General features: G+C 40.4%; 1 long non-coding RNA gene across 1 annotated transcript in view; it reads left to right on the top strand.

Annotated features, from left to right (window-relative positions):
* Positions 1 to 1,013: 1,013 nt before the first annotated feature.
* The window catches only part of LOC138843254 (uncharacterized), a 146,160-nt gene continuing 127,178 nt past the window's right edge, over positions 1,014 to 19,995 (top strand). Inside the window, exons 1-2 of the long non-coding RNA XR_011386190.1 lie at positions 1,014 to 3,182; positions 15,472 to 15,582. This is a non-coding gene — a long non-coding RNA (uncharacterized lncRNA). The remainder of the gene's footprint in view (positions 3,183 to 15,471; positions 15,583 to 19,995) is intronic.

The following is a 19,995-nucleotide window of genomic DNA, read 5'->3' as shown; positions in this document are numbered from 1 at the left end:
TGTGCACAAGTCCACAAAATCTAACCTTATGTAGCCACTGATCTAGTGACCAGTATCATGAAAGCTGAACTGTTTCATCAGGCACAAAATGGCAGCTTTCCCTAGATCCTGCACTGAATACCTCTCACTCCCTCCCTATATTTCCTTCGACACTGAAGGCTGGGATGCACTGTGCATGTATTACTTGGAGATGTGGAAGAAATAACAATTATGGGTGCATCTTTGACCAACAGGGCCAGGGAGAGATGAATAAGTATTCTGCCATCTTACTCCTGGGCCAAAAGCTTTGAGAACTATCTCATAAATGTTTTAAGAAAGTCTCTCAGAACTGATAAACAGTTGGTTTCTGCTCCCTCATTTCATATCCCCAACCTTCACCTTTCTCTCCCTAGTATTGCATCCCTAAATAAGCTACTTTCATCCATCATTTGCCTGAGCCTCTACTTTCAAGAAAGTCAATCCCCCGTTTCACTAAGGCACTCTGTAGTGCCTGGCAAGTAGTATATCCCCAATTAATGGTAAGTATTTTTGTTTACCTAATGCATTTGCTGCATTGCAATGAGAGAACAAGTAACAGATATCCTCCGAGACTCTGATTTCTTAACCATTCTTTTACTCACCCCCAAATCAATGCCATATTCTCAACCCCTTATCTTTTGAACAAGGTACTCCTGCAACAACTGCCTGTAGCTGAGTTGCTGGAGAGTGGAAATCTGACCTAGAGGGAACCAGTCCCTCAGCAGGGCTGTGTTTGTTCCTAAAAGTTACAGTCAGTATGTGGTAACTCCAGTATCACAGATGTTTTAATTCTTCAGAACTTAATCTTTTTTTTTTTTTTTTGACAGGCAGAGTGGACAGTGAGAGAGAGAGACATAGAGAAAGGTCTTCCTTTTCTGTTGGTTCACCCTCCAACAGATGCTGTGGCGAGAAGCCAGGAGCCAGGTGCTTCTCTTGGTCTCCCATGCAGGTGCAGGGCCCAAGGACTTGGGCCATCCTCCACTGCACTTCCGGGCCACAGCAGAGAGCTGGACTGGAAGAGGAGCAACTGGGACAGAATCCGGCACCCCGACCGGGACTAGAACCCGGTGTGCCGGCGCCGCAAGGTGGAGGATTAGCCTAGTGAGCGGCGGCGGCGGCCTGGAACTTTCTTATAACTACTAGTGTTTGTCGAAGACCAATTGTACTCTCTAGCCTGTGGTTCTGGAACATGTATCCTTGTTCTAACAATAAATTCCCTACTCAGCTTAAGGTCATTTCAGTGGCCTTGTTTCTCTTGGAGCCGGATGCTCTCTAAAACATGTGAGATGATAAATAGCACCTTTATCACTGGATTTGCATATCCTTGAAGGCAGAGGCTGTGTTCTGCTCCTAGTTGATCCTCACAGTCCAAACAAGGTTTATATGTAGGAAAAATAACTGACTTGCTAACAGAATAATTTCTTTTATTGCTTTTATTCCCTTATACGTACACAGCAAAACTGAACGCTGAGTTACAGATAAACTCTGGGCACACTGAAGTTCTGCTACTTTTCCTTCCAATACCAACCTCACCCTCACAACATGCTGACTCAGGCCATCCACTTTCCAGTATTCTGGAGTCGGCTGTGCTCTTCGCTATCTGTTGTTACTGAGGGAAGAAACACAGTTTGATGGTCAAGTCAATGACAGGTTGATCCCATTTTAACCTAGCTGGGCTCTTGCCCTGGCAATCCTAGATTTAGTTCCAAGGGGGTCTGATATTTTCACAACATGTTGATTTCAAACCTTTCTCATTGTCATCCAAACTCTTTACCTACTCATGCATCATTGCACGCTAACTTCCCAAGGTAAAATAAGACTTCTTTTTGCCTCTGTATCTCTACGATTTTCTCTTCCATTGCTCCTCCTTTCCTGCTTGTCTAAAACAGCACTGCTACCTTGCTGTGAGTCACCATTCCCACCACCTTTCCAAGATGTATACACAGAATTTTGTATTGTTATGGGGAGTTTGATGTTCTATGCACATATATTTCCTGTATGACATTTTGTTCCAATGGAGCCCCTTGTGGTATGAATTGCATTTCTTCAGCTCTACTAAACTGGTAAACCAGAGAGCTGTAACTTTCCTTGAAATGACCAAATCTAGTGCACTTTTTTCTGCTCTCCTTTGATATATCTGATTTTACGGACTACCTCCACAGGCTTTTGTGAAACCGCTTTCTCTGACTCATCTCCTTGATAAGGGCTCTCCTTTTCATGAAAGTCTTCCTTAATGTTCAGTTGTACTTGTGGTCTCTAAAGATTCCTTCCTCTACCATACTACTATGAGGTACACGACTCTTCCAGTGCTTCTCCTGCATATTCTGTTCTTGAATCACTGACTCCCTGCTGGACAGCTCCCTTGGTAAGCGTCTGGTATACCTGTCAAATACCAAACTCATCCAGTCTTATCCAGAAGGTTGAATCCGTTGGAACTGATTCAGATAATGCTAGGTGAGTGGGGGAAAAAAGAGAAAAATAAAAGCTGATTCTGAGATTTTAGCCCTCTGACTTAGTACTCTGTGCCAGGAACTAAGCTAGGAACTTTTAATGAGCTATTTTATTTGGTTTTTAAAGCAACCGTATTTTATGCATTTATGATTATCGATTCTTTTCTCTACCTTTGAAGTGTTATTTGAAATGATTGTTCTGTGAATGAACTTCTATTGCCATACCATCATGTCCATCCCTTGGTGCTCCAGTTTTAGAGTTGTTTAGTTGTCACAGTGGATGATGGGAGATAGGGAGCAAGTAAATAACTTTACTGAATACTTAACAGTAAATTGTACAAGGGGTTGTGTTAAGTGCTTGTTTTAATCACTTACTTAGATGCAAATGTTGTTTATAAGTTCTGAGCTGATAAACTCAGAAGGAAAAACAAAGCCATTCAAATGATATCTAAAACCTTGTGGGAAATGGATTGGTAGATTGTTAAGGAGATATACCCTTATCTGTTATAATCAGTTAAAGTTAGGAGAGATAAAATTAGCTTCTAAGAACCAGCTTCAAAATGATACCCAATATTGTGACAACTCATTTATTCTTTCTCTCTTTCCAGAAAACATTGCAGATATCAAGTTACATTGCCATCCAGAAGGAAGAAGTGATGTAGACATGTCCCCAGGTTGTTTATGACACTTTAGTTCCCAGATATCCGGGACTGGGTGAGCTTGATCAGCCAGTTTTAGCTAACATCTGCTTCTCTTTCTACAACTGGAGTCAGAATCTGAGAGACAATAATCTTTAATGAAAGTGTCAATTCCATACACTTCAGCAAAAATAGGATCCTTGGTTAGAAATGACCAGGAAAGAAAATTAACTAATACATTAAGAATTATTTTTCTGTTCACTCAAGTTTCAAACACAAAACGCAGAGTGGTGAGTTCCCAGGTTGCAGTTTCTTTAGTTGGGATAGCTCGAGTAAGATGGTGGAGAGGGCATCCTTTTTAATTAAATGGGAATTCTGCAATAACAATTACAGTGATGGCCAAAGTAATGATAATCAGAGTAACTAAATGTTGTAACAAACAAGCCCTGAGTAGCTTAATAAGGTAACCATGCAGCTGGGGCAGCCCTCCTGGGAGGAGGTGACTCCCACAGATAGCTTCGGAATACAGACCCTTTTAGCCTTAAATGTTCCACGCATGGTGCCCACCATCAGATGTTGAGGCAGAAGGGAGAGGACAGAGAGAAGGTTTACCATACACTTAAACACATCGGCTCATATTTAACACATGTCACTTCTGTGTATATTTCAATGGCCGAAAAGTAGTAACAAGAACCCACCTATGTTAGATACAGGAGGATTGGGAATATATTGCCTGCCTGCCTGCCTTGGCAATTACTTTGCTGCAAAACTTTATATTGTTGTAGAGGAATATGAAATTTTTGGCAGCTTGAATTTGTGCATTGAGCTCTTTCTAGAGTTTGTTATGTGATATCATCATACTACAAGTAAAACACTACACTATTTTTTTTAAGATTTTATTTATTTATTTGAGAGGTAGACAACCTCTCTGCAGACAGAGAGAGGGAGAGACAGATAGGTCTTTCACCCATTGGTTCACTCCCCAAGTGGCTGCAATGGCTGGAGCTGGGTTGATCTAAAGCCAGGAGCCAGGAGCTTCCTCCAGGTCTCCCATGAGGTGCATGGGCCAAAGCTCTTGGGCCATTGTCTACTGCTTACCCAGGCCATGGCAGAGAGCTGGATTAGAAGAAGAGCAGCCAGGACACAGACCAGTGACCATATAGGATGCAGGTGCCGCAGAAGGAGGCTTAGCCTACTAAGCCACAGAATTAACGAATTGGTTCTCCTGGAGCTCTGGGAATAAGTAATCCAGAGTCCCTCTCCTGGTTTTTGGTGGTTGTTGGTAGTTCTTCCTGATATTTGCCTGCATTATTCCAAAATCTGTGTTTGCTTATGCATGACATCCTTTCAATATGTCTGTGTCCAAATTTCTCTGTTCTTACAAGGATGCAGTCATTGGTTTAGGATTCATCCTTTTCTAGTCTGATCTCATCTTAACTTGATGACATCTGCAAAGGTTCTTTTTCCAAATAAGATCATGGTCACAATGCTAGCTATTAGGACTTCAATATATTTTTTGGAAGACACAATTCATCCCAGATCTTAAACCAAATATGTAATATATATTATATATATATATATATAAAGATTTATTTCATGTATTTAAAAAGCAGAGTTACAGAGAGACAGAGGTCTTCCATCCACTGGTTCAGTCCCCAAATGAACACAATGGCTAGAGCTGAGCTGATCCGAAGCCAGGAGCCAGGGTCCCCCATGTGAGTGCAAAATCCCCCACACAGATGCAGGGGCCCAAGCACTTGTGCCATTTTCTACTGCTTTCCCAGGCCATAGCAGAGAGCTAGATCAGAAGTGGAGCAAGTGGGACTAGAACCGGCGTCCATATGGGGTGCTGGCACTGCAGGTGGTAGCCCCATCCCACTACTCCACAGTGCCAGCCCGCCAATATTTATAATCTGTTTTCTATATAATAGGCTTTGAGTTAGGTATTTTATAGGTTTTGCCTTATTTAGTCAAAACAGTCTTCTTATAAGGCAAATGTTTTTGTCTTTTCAATTGTATTCCTTATCATCATCATCATCATCTTCATCATCATTACACTATTTTTCCCCAGAAACCTTTATTTTAAGGAATACAAATTTCACATATTTCATAATTACAGCTTTAGGAACATGGTGATTCATCCCACCATGCCTGCCCTCCCACCCACTGTCTCACCTCTCTTCTTCCTCCCTTTCCTATTCCCATTATTATTTTTACTAAGATCTATTTTCAATTAACTTCATGCACATATGATTAAGTCTATGTTAAGTAAAGAGTTCAACAAATGGTATGAATTAAAAAAAAAAAACCTGTTCCTCAGTAATTGATACAAGGACTGTTTGAAGTCATTGATTCTCAAAGTGTCAATTTCACTTCCACAGATTGCCTTTTAGGTGCTCTAGTGGTTATCACAGGTCAGGGAGAACATATATTAGCAAATATGAATTGAGCTGCGATAAACATGGGGGTATAGATAACTCTTCCATATGTTGATTTCATTTCCTTTGAGTAAATTCCCAGACGTGGGATGGCTGGGTCATATGGTAGATCTATATTCATGTTTCTGAGGTATCTCCATATTGTCTTCCATAGTGGCTTTGCCAGTTTACATTCCCACCAACAGTGGATTAGGGGATCTCCCCATATCCACACCAACACCTGTTTGTTGGTTTTTGTATGAAAGCCATTCTAACAGGGGTGAGGTGGAATCTCATTGTGGTTTTGATCTGCATTTTCCTGATGGCTAGTGATCCTGAGTATTTTTTCCTGTGCCTGTTGGCTCTTTGGATTTTATTTCTTGAAAAATACCTGTTGAAGTATTTTGCTCATTTCTTAGCTGGTTGTTTTGTTGCTGTTGTTGAGTTTCTTGATCTCTTTATATATTCTGGTTGTTAATCCTTTATTAGTTGCATAATTTGCAAATAATTTCTCCCATTTTGCCAGTTGCCTCCTCATTTTGCTGTTTGTACTACAGAAACTTCTCAATTTGATGTAATCCCATTTGTTAATTTTGGCTTTGACTACCTGTGCCTTTGGGGTCTTTTCTAAGAATACTTTGCCTATGCCAGTGTCTTGCAGGGTTTCCCCAATGTTCTTTAATAATTTGATGGTATCAGGTCATAGATTTAGGTCTTTAATCCATTCTGAGTGGATTTTTGTAGAAGGTGTAAGATAGGGGTCTTGCTTCTGCAAGTAGAGATCCAGTTTTCTCAGCACATTTTGTTGAAGACTGTTCTTGCTCCAGGGATTGGCTTTAGCTCCTTTGTCAAAATATGTAGGTTGTAGATGCATGGATTGATTTCTGGCATTTCTATTCTGTTCCATTTGTAGATCCATTTGTTTTTGTACCAGTAACAGGCTATTTTGATTATAACTGCTCTGTAGTATGCCTTTAAATCTGGTATTGTGATGCCTCTGGCTTTGTTTTTGTTGTATCAGATTGCTTTAACTATTTGGGGCCTCCTGTGTTTCCATATGAATTTCAGCATCATTTTTTCTATAGCTGAGAAGAATGTCCTTTGTATTTTGATTGGTTTTCCATTGAATCTGTAAATTGCTTTTTGTACTATGGACATTTTGATGATATTGATTCTTCTGATCCATGAACATGGAAGATTTTCCATTTTTTTGTATCTTCTTCTGTGTTTTTCTTTATTGTTTTCTAATTCTCATCATAGAGGTCTTTGATATCCTTAGTTAAATTTATTCCAAGGTATTTGATTTTTTTGGAACTATTGTGAATTGGATTGATCTTAGAAGTTCTTTGTCTGCAGATCTGGCTAAAAAGCCCATGAGAGTTTCGCAGGCATGGAAATCCAAGACATTGTGGCAAAAAAAGACTTAAATGAAAGATCTCTGTGAGTGAGATCCCAGCAGAAAGAACGGGCCATCAAACAAGGAGGTACCTTTCTCTGAAGGGAGGAAAGAACTTCCACTTTGCTTATGGCCTGTCTAAATAAGGTCAGAGTTTGTGAACTCGGGAGGCTCCCATTGCCTTGGCAGCTCATAACAAGAGTCTCGGGTGATTACTGATGTCATAAATAAGAGTGTCAGTTGTTAAAGCAACAGTGGGAGTCTGTGTACCTACTCCCCATGTAGGATCTCTGTCCTTAATGTGTTGTACTATGCAAATTAACGGTAAAACTAGTACTCAAAGAGTACTTACTACTTTGTGTATCTCTGTGTGTGCAAACTGTTGAAATCTTAGTATATACCAAGATGATCTTCTATATATAAAGATAATTGAAAATGAATCTTGATGAAGAATGTGCTGGGAGAGGGAGTGGGAAATGGGATGGTTGTGGGTGGGAGGAAGGTTATGGGGGGAAAAGCCACTATAATCCAAAATTTGTACTTTCAAAATTTATATTTATTAAATAAAAGTTTAAAAAAAAGTTCTTTATCAACCGTGGCATTTTCTATGTATACAAAGGCTGTTGATTTTATATCCTTCCACTTTAACAAACTCTTCTATGAGTTCCAATAGTCTGTTAGTGGAATCTTTTGGATCCCCTATATATAGAATCATGTCATTTGCAAATAGGGATAGTTTGACTTCCTACTTCCCAATTTGTATCTCTTTTATTTCTTTTTCTTGTTTAATGGCTCTGGTTAAAATTTTCAAGACTTTATTAAGTAGAAGTGGTGAGAAAGGTCATCTTTGTCTGGTTCTGGATCCCAGTGGGAATGCTTCCGACTGTTCCCCATTCAATAGGACTCTGGCTGTTGGTTTGTCATAAATTGCCTTGATTGTGTTGAGGCATGTTCTTCTATACTCAGTTTCTTAAGGTTTCCATCTTTGTTGGTCAGATGTGTTTCTTGTAGGCAGCCAATAGATGGATCTTGTTTTTTTTTTAATCCATTCTCCCAGTCTGTATATTTTAACTGGAGAGGTGAGGCTATTTGCATTCAAGGTGTCTATTGATAAGTAACGACTTGGCCCCGACATTTTTTTTTCCAGAAATATTGTTACTGTTTACTTTGGATTTCCTTTGTGCTTTTACTGGGAGATTTTCTGCCTTCACCTTCTTTCATAATGATGACTATGTTTCTGTGTTTCTGTGTGTAGCACATCTTTAAGCATCTTTTGTAAGGCTGGATGAGTGGAGACAAATGCTTTCAATTTCTGTTTATTATAGAAGGTCTTTATTTCACCTTCATTAATAAATGAGAGCTTTGCAGCATACAGTATTCTGGGTTGCCAGGTTTTTTTCTCTGAAGACTTGAAATTTATCAGCATTCTCTCCTAGGATGTAGGGTTATAAGAAAAATGAGAAGTCAGTTGTGGGTCTAGTTGAAGATCCTTTGCAAGTATCCTGCATTTCTTTTGTGCACATTTTAGAATCTTTTCTTTATGTCTTACTGTGGAGTTTGACTACAACGTGCTGTGGTGAGGATCTTTTCTCATCATGTCTATTAGGAGTTCTATGTTCTTCCTCCACTTGGACCTCCCTTTCTTCCTCCCAGTTAGGGGAGATTTCTGACATTATTTCACTAAAAATGCCTTCTAGTCCTTTCTCTCTTGGTACGCCTTCAGAAACTCCTAAAAACCATGTATTGTTTGATAGTATCCTACAGATATCCAACACTGATTGTTGGTCTTTTTGTGTAGTTGATACCTGTTTCTAGTCCAGTAGTTATTTCTGAAACTGATGTGAATCTACACACTCCCTCCAGTTCCACTCAAGCTCCTGAGTCCTACTTTTGTGTCTTTTCCTTCTTACATTCTTCCACTTAACCCTCCTACGTACAGGCTATGGTTTTCTCAGTTTTCCTCCCAGAATGGATGCTGCTCTTCTACAGCTCTGTTAACTACACAGATTAGTTGAGCTTTTCCTCGGAACTGAGCACTTGCTTAAGGCAAACTTTCAACACGCGCTTCCTCCCCAAGATTCTCTGGCTGAGATGATGTATATTTGTAGAGCAATAAGAGGACCTCCTCTCTTTCCAATTTGCCTTAGTGTTTGGTGCATTGCAGAGAATTTGTGTTATTGTTTCTCCCAAATAGAGGGAAAGCTGAAATGACTGCTTTGTGGGGAAACAAACTCAGATTTTATAAATTATAACAACTACCAATTATAAAAGTAAAAGTTAAAGTAACCAAAAATGCAAAGATGTATGAATCATAGCTAACGATCCTCTCTACAGTGACCACTGCATTCCCATGGCCCTGAGGCAGCCGATGATTATAACCTCACATGGACCATTCTATTGCCCACCTTGGTTCTTTTATATATGTGCAAACATGCAATAGTCTATGGATTTCATTAGCTTTTTTAATTACACATATCAGTTTGAAACTTTCTTCTTTTCATTTGATAATACATCATGAACATATAATGAATATAGAAAGTAAATCATAGCTATTGCCACCCTGCTTATTCCTTGGATATGTGTTCTTCCCTTGTCAACTTATTCTCTTGATGATGCCCTTCATTTCCAATACTTTAAAAATCTCAGATTGCTGGCTCCCAAATTTATACCTACAAATTGGACCTTTCCCTGAATTTGACTTATTTTCTTCTGTTTATTTGACTGTATAATCATCATTATGCTTTGCTTATCTCGTAGATTTTTAAAATTAAACGTGTCTAACATGAAATTCCTAAAGTTCAACCCCCAAATCAACTCTACTATGCTATGCCCCATCTTTGTTTATGGAAATTCTAGCATCCCCTTGGCTCAGCTTCCAAAACATTTTGTAGCTGCCTGCATGCAAATCCTTTCCCCTCCCAAGTCTCATTGAATGCTTCAGCAAATCCTTTTTGCTCTCCCTTCAGAATACACTTAGAATCTAACCACTTCTAATCTCCTTCATATTCCTAATTCTGGTGTAATGTACTATACCATCTCTGACCTGTGCTGTTACTACATTCTCCCTGACCTCCCTGTTTCCACCTTTACTGAACTCACTCAAGTTTATTCAGCATCACCTTCACCTTTGCAATAAACACGTTTTTTACTCACACTGTTTAAAACTGCACGACTTGGAGTAGATCACATATGGCAAGTTGGACTGCTATTTGGGATGCCTGTATCATATATTGAAGTGCCAGTTTGAGTCCTGAATGTTCCACTTCCAATAAAGTTTCTTTTTTCTTTCCTTCTTTTTTTTTTTTTTTTTGACAGGCAGAGTGGACAGTGAGAGAGAGAGACAGAGAGAAAGGTCTTCCTTTGCTGTTGGTTCACCCTCCAATGGCCACCGTGGCCAGCGCGCTGCGGCTGGTGCACCGCGCTGATCCGATTGATCTGATGGCAGGAGCCAGGTACTTATTCTGGTCTCCCACGGGGTGCAGGGCCCAAGTACTTGGACCATCCTCCACTGCACTCCCTGGCCACAGCAGAGAGCTGGCCTGGAAGAGGGGCAACCGGGACAGAATCTGGCGCCCTGACAGGGACTAGAACCCGGTGTGCCGGCGCCGCAAGGCAGAGGATTAGCCTAGTGAGCTGCGGCGCAGGCTCCTAATACATTCTGAGAGGCAGCAGATCATGGCCCGAACGGTAGGGTGTCTGAAACCCACATGGGGGATGCAGCTGAAGTTCTGGGTTTGATGGCTTCTGTCGACCCAGTCCTATCTGTCTCTCTGCCTTGCAGGTAGATGAATGTAAAAAAAACATTTAATAAAATCTGCATCCATGACATTCTGTATTTCACTTCCAAGACTTATTTTATCCATAGCACTAGTTATTTTATCACAATAATAATCATTATGAATAATTATATAAAAGTATATAGTTTTTTTTTTTTTTAACAGGCAGAGTTAGACAGTGAGAGAGAGAGACAAAGAGAAAGGTCTTCCTTCCGTTGGTTCACCCCCCAAATGGCTGCTATGGCTGGCTCACTGCGCTGATCCAAAGCCAGGAGTCAGGTGCTTCCTCCTGGTCTCCCATGCGGGTGCAGGACCCAAGCACTTGGGCCATCCTCCACTGTACTCCCTGGCCACAGCAGAGCTCTGGACTGGAAGAGGAGTAACTGGGACAGAATCCAGCGCCCCAACTGGGAGTAGAACCCGTGGTGCTGGCGCCGCAGGTGGAGGATTATTAGCCTAGTGAGCTGCGGCGCAGCCCCACAAGTATATAGTTTAATACTGTAGAATGTTTTCATGACTCTGTCTCTGTGTACCCCTTGATGGTAAGAATCTCTGTGCTTTTGTTTAGTTACTTCTATATTCTCAGAACAATATTTGACCTGTTAGGTGCTTAATGAAAATTTGTTGATGGATATATGGATGGATGGGTGGATATTCCCCAAAACCAATGTGTATGTACACACATATACACACATAGTTACATACTGGTTTGTTTACACATAAATAAATACATTTTTAAAAATAATTTTTATACATAAACTGGTACCTATATTTTACACAATTGGAATTATACCATATATGTTATTTTTTGTGTCATCTTTTTTCCTTTCCTGTCTCTTTCTCTGATTTCTTTTATTTTTCTTTCCACATGTTTGTCCTCTCTTCTCCTCCTGAAACCTTGCTAACAAACAGAAGTGAAAATTTTTATGCACATTACCTCCATGCCTCTATAACCATTTACAAGCATCTAAACATTTACTTGCTTCTAAATACATAAATAAAGAGAGCTGGAGTTCATTGTTTGCTTAACAAAACAGTATTATTTCATATATACATCAGTTTTCCATATGTCTTATTTTTCTTGATTATCAATATTTAATGGAAACCCATCAAATTGGCTTTATTGATCACATTCCTTTTAATGACTTTCAGTATTCTATGATGTTCATGCATTAATATTTATTCAAATGTATTCTATTGAATGGCATATCTTTTGTTTTCTGTCTTTTGTCCCTATGAAATAATATGCCTACAAATGGTCCTTTTAATTTTTATAGGGTAGTTTCCACAGAGTGAGATTCCTGGTACGAAAGAGATTCCTGGCTCAAAAGTGAATTTTAAATTTGAATAGATGTCAGTTTTCATTCCAAAATGGTTAAAATAGGCAACATTTCTGCAAATGATATATGCGAGAACATCCATTCTCCTCATTATTGCCAGCAATCAACATTATTGTACTTTTTAACTCTTGCAGTAGGTGGACATATAAGTTAATACCTCTTGTTCCCTGTTATGAGTGAATGTCAGTACTTTTTACACGTTTGCAGCCCACTTGCATTTTCTCCTTTATAATTTATATATACACTTTATTATTTTAGTTTTAATAACATGTAGAACTTTGAGTTTATAGATACCACACTTACCTCTCATCTGCATTGTTATCTTCTGCCAATTGTCTCACTCATTGGTTGACATTGTGTCATCTTTTGGCACAAATAGTATTTTTGATGGATGTATTAATCAGAACTCTCCAGTGAGAGAGCACCAACAGGAGGCCTATACATCTATATAGGGGTAGAAATAAATAGATAAACAGAGATATTTATTGTAAAGAATTGGCTCACATGTTTATGGAGTCTGAGAGGTCCAAAGATCTGCAAGCTGCAGACCTAGGAGAGCTGATGGTGTAATTCCCACCATAGTCGGAAGGGCTGAGAACTAGGATAGACTATGGCCTTAGTTCCCATTGATTGGCTAGTAGATTTGAAACTCAAGGAAGCTGGAGTTTCAGTTTAAGCCTAAAAGTGAGGAAAGACTAACATCTGAGCCGAAGTAGTCAGAGGAGTTGTCTTTTAATCTCAAGAGAAAGTCTTTCTATTTTCTTTTCAAGTTTTCAGTGGATTGGATGAGACATGACACACTCAAGAGGGGAAATCTGCTTTACTTAGTCTATTGATACAAATGTTCAGCTCATCACAAAACACTCACAGACGCACCTAGAATAATGTTGGATGAAATAGCTAGGCACCTTGTGGACCAATTTAGTAGATACATGAAATTATTCACCACAATAGTTAATTATGTTAATATTCTTTGGATTATGTCTGAGATTTTTGTGTTTATTGGGGTTTCCTCGACCACTAGGTTGTATACATATGTGGTCTCTCGATTTCTTGTTTTTATATTTACACAGTTTACGTTATTATTATTTTTCCCACACGTTGCTTATTATAACCATTTTGAAAATTCATTATTTTTTCATTTAATGTGCAATTTTAATCCAGTTTTGTTTTCTTTAGAGGGATAACCGGATGTGTTTGGATAATTATTAAATAATCTATCCATTTTCCACTGTCTTGAAACATCACCTTTGCCATATATTACTTTGCAAATAAATACAATGAATATGGGGATTGATTTCTTGGTTATTTGTTCATTTCCTCTATTTATCTATGAGTATCCAGTACTACACTGGTAGGAGTCCTGACTTGTTAACACTGAGGTTGCATTCCGCACCTGATAGCTGCTGTTGCTCAGTGGCTTACAGTAACAACCTTTTGTTTATCTGTTTTGAAATCATCACTCTCCTCTTTTGTGGATGAGTGGGCAGCTTTTCTGATCTGGATCCATTTACTTGTCCTTGCACCTGTGGTCAGTGGGTCAGCTGACCAGTAGCAGGATCACTTAGGAGAGTCACAGTCACATGTGTGGTGGTCGGTAGGCTGTTCTCATCAGTGCCTGCATCTCCTCGGCATGACTCCTCATCTGCCAGCAGCCTCACTCAGGCACATTTCCATGCTGGTCTTAGGATTCTGAGTACAGCCAAGAGAAACAGCAAACTTTTTTTGCTTATGTTTGCTGATGTCTTATTGACCAAAGGATTGCAAATGGCTAAGTCCAGATTCTAGGGAAACAATGTGTTCTAACTCTTGGTGAAAGGAGCTACAAACAGCAAGAAGTCTGTATGAGGAATGCGATGGTCTTGTGACCTTTTTTTGCCTACTTCCACATATCAATGATGTGAATGAAAATTTGCCTTCCAATATCAAATCTGATCATGCTACTCTCGACCTTAGAAAACTTCCCATGACATCATTTGATCTTCAGAATAAACTCCATGTCTCTTAGCATGGAATGGTCTGGCTCCTCTTGCCTTTGCAGGTTCATATCAGCAACGCTATCCACAGATGCCCTGTGCTTTATCTTGTAGAATGATTATATCTTCCTCTCTCCTGTGCTTTGCCCAAGTTATGCCTATGCTAAACGATCATTCTCCTCCTTCTGAATTTCTGCTTTGGCTCATCTTATAATCAAATTTCCTCTCTTTTACCTCCTCGTTTCCTGCTTCTACAAAGAGGCAGCCTTTTTTTTTTTTTTTTTGAGAAGGAGCTGAGCATCCTTTGGACTTCTCACTTATATGTGGCATCCTCAAAAACAAAATCTTACTGTTCCTCTGTACCTGTTGCCCTCAAAAGGAATGGCTTTTCCTTTCTTCTCCCTTTGGTGAATACAGCAAGGTGGGTACTTTCCCTAAGGAGGCAGGCAGCCTACCTGTGATTGGGTGGTAATTCACAAGTGGAGTGGCAGGTAAAGACGCTATCATATTCTCTAACGAAGAGCTTTGCCTTTGAGTGTCTTTGTATTTCTTAGTCATTACCAGTGCAGACAGTGGCCAGCATTGTGGCACTGCAGGTAAAGCTGCCATCTGCAATGTTGGCATCCCATATGGATGCCGATTTGAGTCATAGCTGCTCCACTTTCAATCCAGCTCTCTGCAAAAAGCCTGAGAAAAGAAGTGAAAGATGGCTTAAGTGTTTGCCCCTGCCACCCATGTGGGAGACTTGGATGGAGCTCCTACCTTCAATCTTGCTCAACCCTGGCTGTGGCCATCTGCAGAGTGAACCAGCGGAAGGAAGGTCTCTTTGTCTCTCCTCCTCTTTCTGTAACTCTGACTTCTAAATAAATAAATAAATCTTTAAAAAGATATAAATAAAAAATTACCATGCAGGCAATTCCATCTACTTTAATGGAATTTAATCTCATTTGTCTGTTAGTTAGACTCCAGGAAAGAGGAGGATGTTTTCCTGGGTCTACCTACTTGTGCCTGCAATGCCTGTCTGCTGCCTTTTGTTGATCTATCCTTTCAGGTACTTTTCACTGCCTGCCTGCTATGTGCCAATCGTTGTGGCAGATGCTGGAATGCAATGATGGATTAGCTCTGCATGATTAGTGGTCTGCTGGAGTTTGCAGGTCCAAAGTGATCTCCCTGTAAAATGCTTCCTCATTTCATTCTCTGACCTATCCCTGTCTCTTGGAGCCAACTGCATCTTTTGGCCTTTGATATTCTTGATATTTTATCCCTTATATCATTTATAGAGGAGAAGTGTGCACACACAAACACACACATAAACTTGTTTCTTAAGCTATACTGATTTGGGTAAGGATATTACCACAGTATGGAAAAGTTACCTTTGAATCTGAGCTCACACTCAGATTCCTGTAATCCTAATCCGTTAGCTTTTCTTCTAATCCATTAATTTTTCTTCTTCTCTTCAGGGTTTCTGAAGATTTACATATGCTCCTGAGTGACCCGTGAGTGTTCTGAAGATGTTAGGATGTCTCGTGGCCATAGCCAGAGCTGCTGTTTGTGTCTTGGATCAAATTCAGGTACTGGTACCTGAACATACTCAGTACAGCTCTGTTTGGGGTGGGAGGAAGCCATTTCACTAAGGTTAGAATTGTCTATCTAGCAGAACTCTACACTTTCAGATTTTGTGTTTTATTTTAACTTTTTTGGGCTCTTAAGACAAATTAAACCAGATCTGATTCAGAAAACATTTTAATGGAATCACTCTGTTCTGCACCCTGTAATATATTATCACTATTATTAAGTTACTATTTAATTTGATACATGCCAAAATAGTTTCTTTTAAATATTTCTGGCAACATGAACAGTTAATCTGCCCATTTTACGGAGGAGGTATCAGAGGCTCAGAGAAGAGAAGAGCCTTGCTCAGGGTCAAGAATCCTCTCTGTTCCTCAACCTTGCTCCCAAGTTTCTAGGCTTGATTTTCAATCTGGGAACATCCTCTCCCCTTCCTCCCAGAGGATCTCTCTGTTTCTGAAGTCAAGATGCCTATCTGAGGGGCTAATTCAGTAAACTGACTAGTTCTCTCCTCTTCCTCGACACAGCAGAATTGTAACACTGTACTATCTTCCTACGTTGATGTCCCTTTCCATGACTGAACTGTGAGGAAGGTAATCCGTTCTTTTCAGGTTTGAAGTCATGAGACCCAGCTTAGAGTCTGGCAGTTGTAATGACTAATCTGTTGGGTGATTGTAAAGCTAAGACATGGGTTGTTCCTTTGGTCTGATGTAAAACATAGGTCTGGTTCAAGTCTCGAGGACAGTGTAGCTGCATAGATCTGTGAGCTCCCTGGAGACTTCAAAGTCCTCCATGTCATTTCCAGGTCTACAGGGTTCCAATGGAAATGGGATTCGGTTTTCAGCCTATGAGTCAGGAGTCATAATAATGGCTACTTTTTTTTTTTTTTTGACAGGCAGAGTGGACAGTGAGAGAGAGAGAGACAGAGAGAAAGGTCTTCCTTTTTGTTGTTGGTTCACCCTCCAATGGCAGCCGCGGCCGGCGCGCTATGGCTGGCACATCGTGTTGATCCAAAGGCAGGAGCCAGGTGCTTCTCCTGGTCTCCCATGGGGTACAGGGCCCAAGCACTTGGGCCATCCTCCACTGCACTCCCGGACCATAGCAGAGAGCTGGCCTGGAAGAGGGGCAACCGGGACAGAATCTGGCGCCCCGACCGGGACTAGTACCTGGTGTGCTGGCGCCGCAAGGTGGAGGATTAGTCTAGTGAGCCGCGGCGCTGGCCAGTGGCTACTCTTAATGGTGCAGCTATTACATGTCCAATATGGTGGTAGACTAATTGCATGGATTATCTCATTTAGACTTCATTATACCCCATAGAAAGGAACAATTATTTTCCCCCAATTTATAGATGAGGATCCTAAGGCACAGAAAAGCAAAGTAAATTGTCCATATTGTGCTCTAAACAGAAGAGTTAGACTTCAAACCAAGGCCATTACAACTCCAGTACCAGTTACTATAAAAGTGAAATGGCAACACAGTTCCTTCCTGACATTTCAGGAAATGCTTTGAAAGCCACTTCGGGTTTGTTCAGGGCTGATCTAAACAGACAGGACAGCAGGACTGGAGCTGATGCAGTGGTGAGTCATGAGTCCCAAATTTCAGGACCAGTTCTTACATCTGGCCAAGGCTGTCTGAGACTAGTTTCTTCACTTATAGAGGAATAAGTGGATGTTCGTGATCACAGCAAACATATTAGGGGTTTTGCATTCAGACAAATTCTCAAGTGGGTTTCACTATATAGGATGTGTGCTAGGGCAGGCGACTTAATCATCCTAAACATTTCTTTTTCACATCTATTATTTAGGGCAAATGAAACCCTAACTAATAAGATGTGCGGGGCACTGAAATGTACTATGTAAAGAGGAAGTTCAGGTGGGCCATGGGCAGGTGTCTAGACCAGTGTTTCCCTGATGTGCTCAGGTCCTCCTGCAGCTGTTCCTGGAGCTCCCGCCTCTCTCTGGTGCTTTTATTCCCATTGGCTCCCAACACCAGCAACCTTCCTGATCTGTGCCTGTGGGATTTGTGGCCTCAGTGTTTGTGGAGTGTGGCACTCTGGCAGCTGCAGCAAATGCCAAAGTTGTCCCCAGGGCTCCTTGTTTCAACAACACACTTTTTGGGCACAATCTTTGGCAGCCCTGGGTACAGGATTTCTGTGACCTCTCTGATGCCCTAGAGGGAGTCTGATTCATGACACCACTGGTTCTTCCTTCTCCCTTCTGGGACTAAGGCAATGTTAACCATCAGGAAACAAACATGCAAACCCTCTACTGGAAGACAATGATGTACTAATAGCTAAAAATTAGATACCACTAATGTATAATCTCTGATGATTGTGAATTAAGAATGTAATACAGTGGGGGGTGAAGTAGGGTACCTTGTTGCCCTAAATTTAAATAATAGGGCTCATGATCTAAAGCATGACTGTGGGATGATGAACATGTAGATGAGCACCAAATTCCATGAGCACATTTAGCCACCCAAGCACCTGTGGTGCAAAGAGGAGAGATAACAGATGGCCAGTCCCCACCCAGAGGGATTGCTGCATCAGGATTCAGGATCAGGAAGAGATAGACACTCTGAGTTCCTGCACCGGGAGGCAGAGTGAGCCTGCCCTACTGGACATGTGGTCAGTGAATCCAGGATTCTGAGAAGAGGAGCCAGAAGATGTAGAGAGAGATCAGCCTGGCATGAAGAACAACCATTAATTATGGAGGGAAAAGTTAAGCAGTTCCTCTCTCAGAGCCTATTAGCCACAGAAGACTCCTCAATGTAGTCCCTTTACAAGCAGCCAGACACTTCATTGTTAAAAACTTCTTTTTTTATTCTTAGATTATCAAACTAGAAAGGATCATTGAGGGCATCTGGTCTATTAATTCATATTTTGGATGAATTAACTAACCTCCTGATTCAAGAAATGACTAGGCTGAAGTAGAAGCATTCCAGGATGGAAGATGGATAAAGTTGCATTCTCCCCTCGTACAACCGCACAATCAGATCTTCAAATACTATTATCTATTTTTCTCCTTTATTCTCTTTTTCTCTTGTGATTCTTCCTTCCTGTCCCTTTTCTATTTCCTCTTCCCTTTCAAGTCTAATGAATAGCCTGTCTATACTCTGAAAGGATTTGTTCATGCACACAATTATTAAAGGGACAATTTATTCCTAAATAAATAATTATGCAGATGTTCATGCCACCTTTTTTTTGGTAATATCCCCTCAAACTATAAAAAGACCAGAGACCCATCAGTAGATTTATGGATAAAATATTGTGATATGGGGCTGGTTTTTGGGTGTGGCAGCTAAAGCCACCGCCTGTAAGGGCCATCATCCCATATGGGTGCCAGTTCAAGTCTCAGCAGCTCCACTTCTGATCCAGCTCCCTGCTAATGCGCCTGGGAAAGCAGCGGAGGATGACCCAAATCCTTGGGCCCCTGCACCCATTTGGGAGACCTGGAAGAAGTTCCTGGCTCCTGGCTTTGGATCAGCCCACTCTGGCCATTGTGGCCATTTGGGGAGTGAACCAGCAGATGGAAGATTTCTCTCTCTGTCTCCCCCTATCCACTTGTAACTCTGCCTTTCAAATAAATAAACAAATCATTAAAAACATTGTGAAATATTCAAGCAATGGCATATCCACAGAAACAGGACAAAGTACTACACACAACAACAGCCTGGGTGGATTTTAAAGACATTACGTTGAAAAAGGAAAGGCAGACAGCAAGATTATATACTATGGGGCATGGGGCTCACTTAATAGGAAGTCCAGAAATGGACAAAACTATGATGACGGAAATCAGAATAATGAGGTTAGGCTTGGGGGTACTGATGGGGAAAAAGGTGCAAAATAAGCTATGGAATAGGAATAAAAACTCTATACTTTGTTCTAGATGGTGATTACATAGTCACAATCTCATGCACAAATCTATTGCACTGTGCACTTTACAGTATATTAATTACAAAGATGTTTAGAAAAATACTTACAAGAGCAAAGAAAAGCCACAAGTATCCTAATGAGAGGGAGAATAACATACACAATATCTAGGCTAACAGTTACTATAGTTGAATGTCAAATTTAATTTTGAATTAGTTGCTAGTGGAAAAAACTCCTTACGATTTTTCATTCCCATTTTTTAAAATTAAAGTGATCAGAAAATAGGTACTTTTCCAAAATATTTTTTTCATTCTAAAATTCATTTACCATGCAGTCTTTTAAATAAGAGACATTCAACAATAGTTGTATAATAAAGAAACCCCTGATAGTAATTCGGTACAGATGTTATCACATTTAAATATGTCCACCTTTTCCTGCCATTCTTTTATAATGCTGTCATTTGTAGTGAAATGCGATAAAGATAATTTCTTGAAAAAAAGTGGATGAGACCCAATAGAACTGATTAACTTCCCAGGTTAGAGTT

The sequence above is a fragment of the Oryctolagus cuniculus genome, chromosome 2 (assembly GCF_964237555.1).
Source record: "Oryctolagus cuniculus chromosome 2, mOryCun1.1, whole genome shotgun sequence".
In the NCBI taxonomy this organism is placed as follows: domain Eukaryota; kingdom Metazoa; phylum Chordata; class Mammalia; order Lagomorpha; family Leporidae; genus Oryctolagus; species Oryctolagus cuniculus.
The sequence above is the reverse complement of the archived record's forward strand: the minus strand, read 5'-3'. Positions and strand labels throughout refer to the sequence as shown.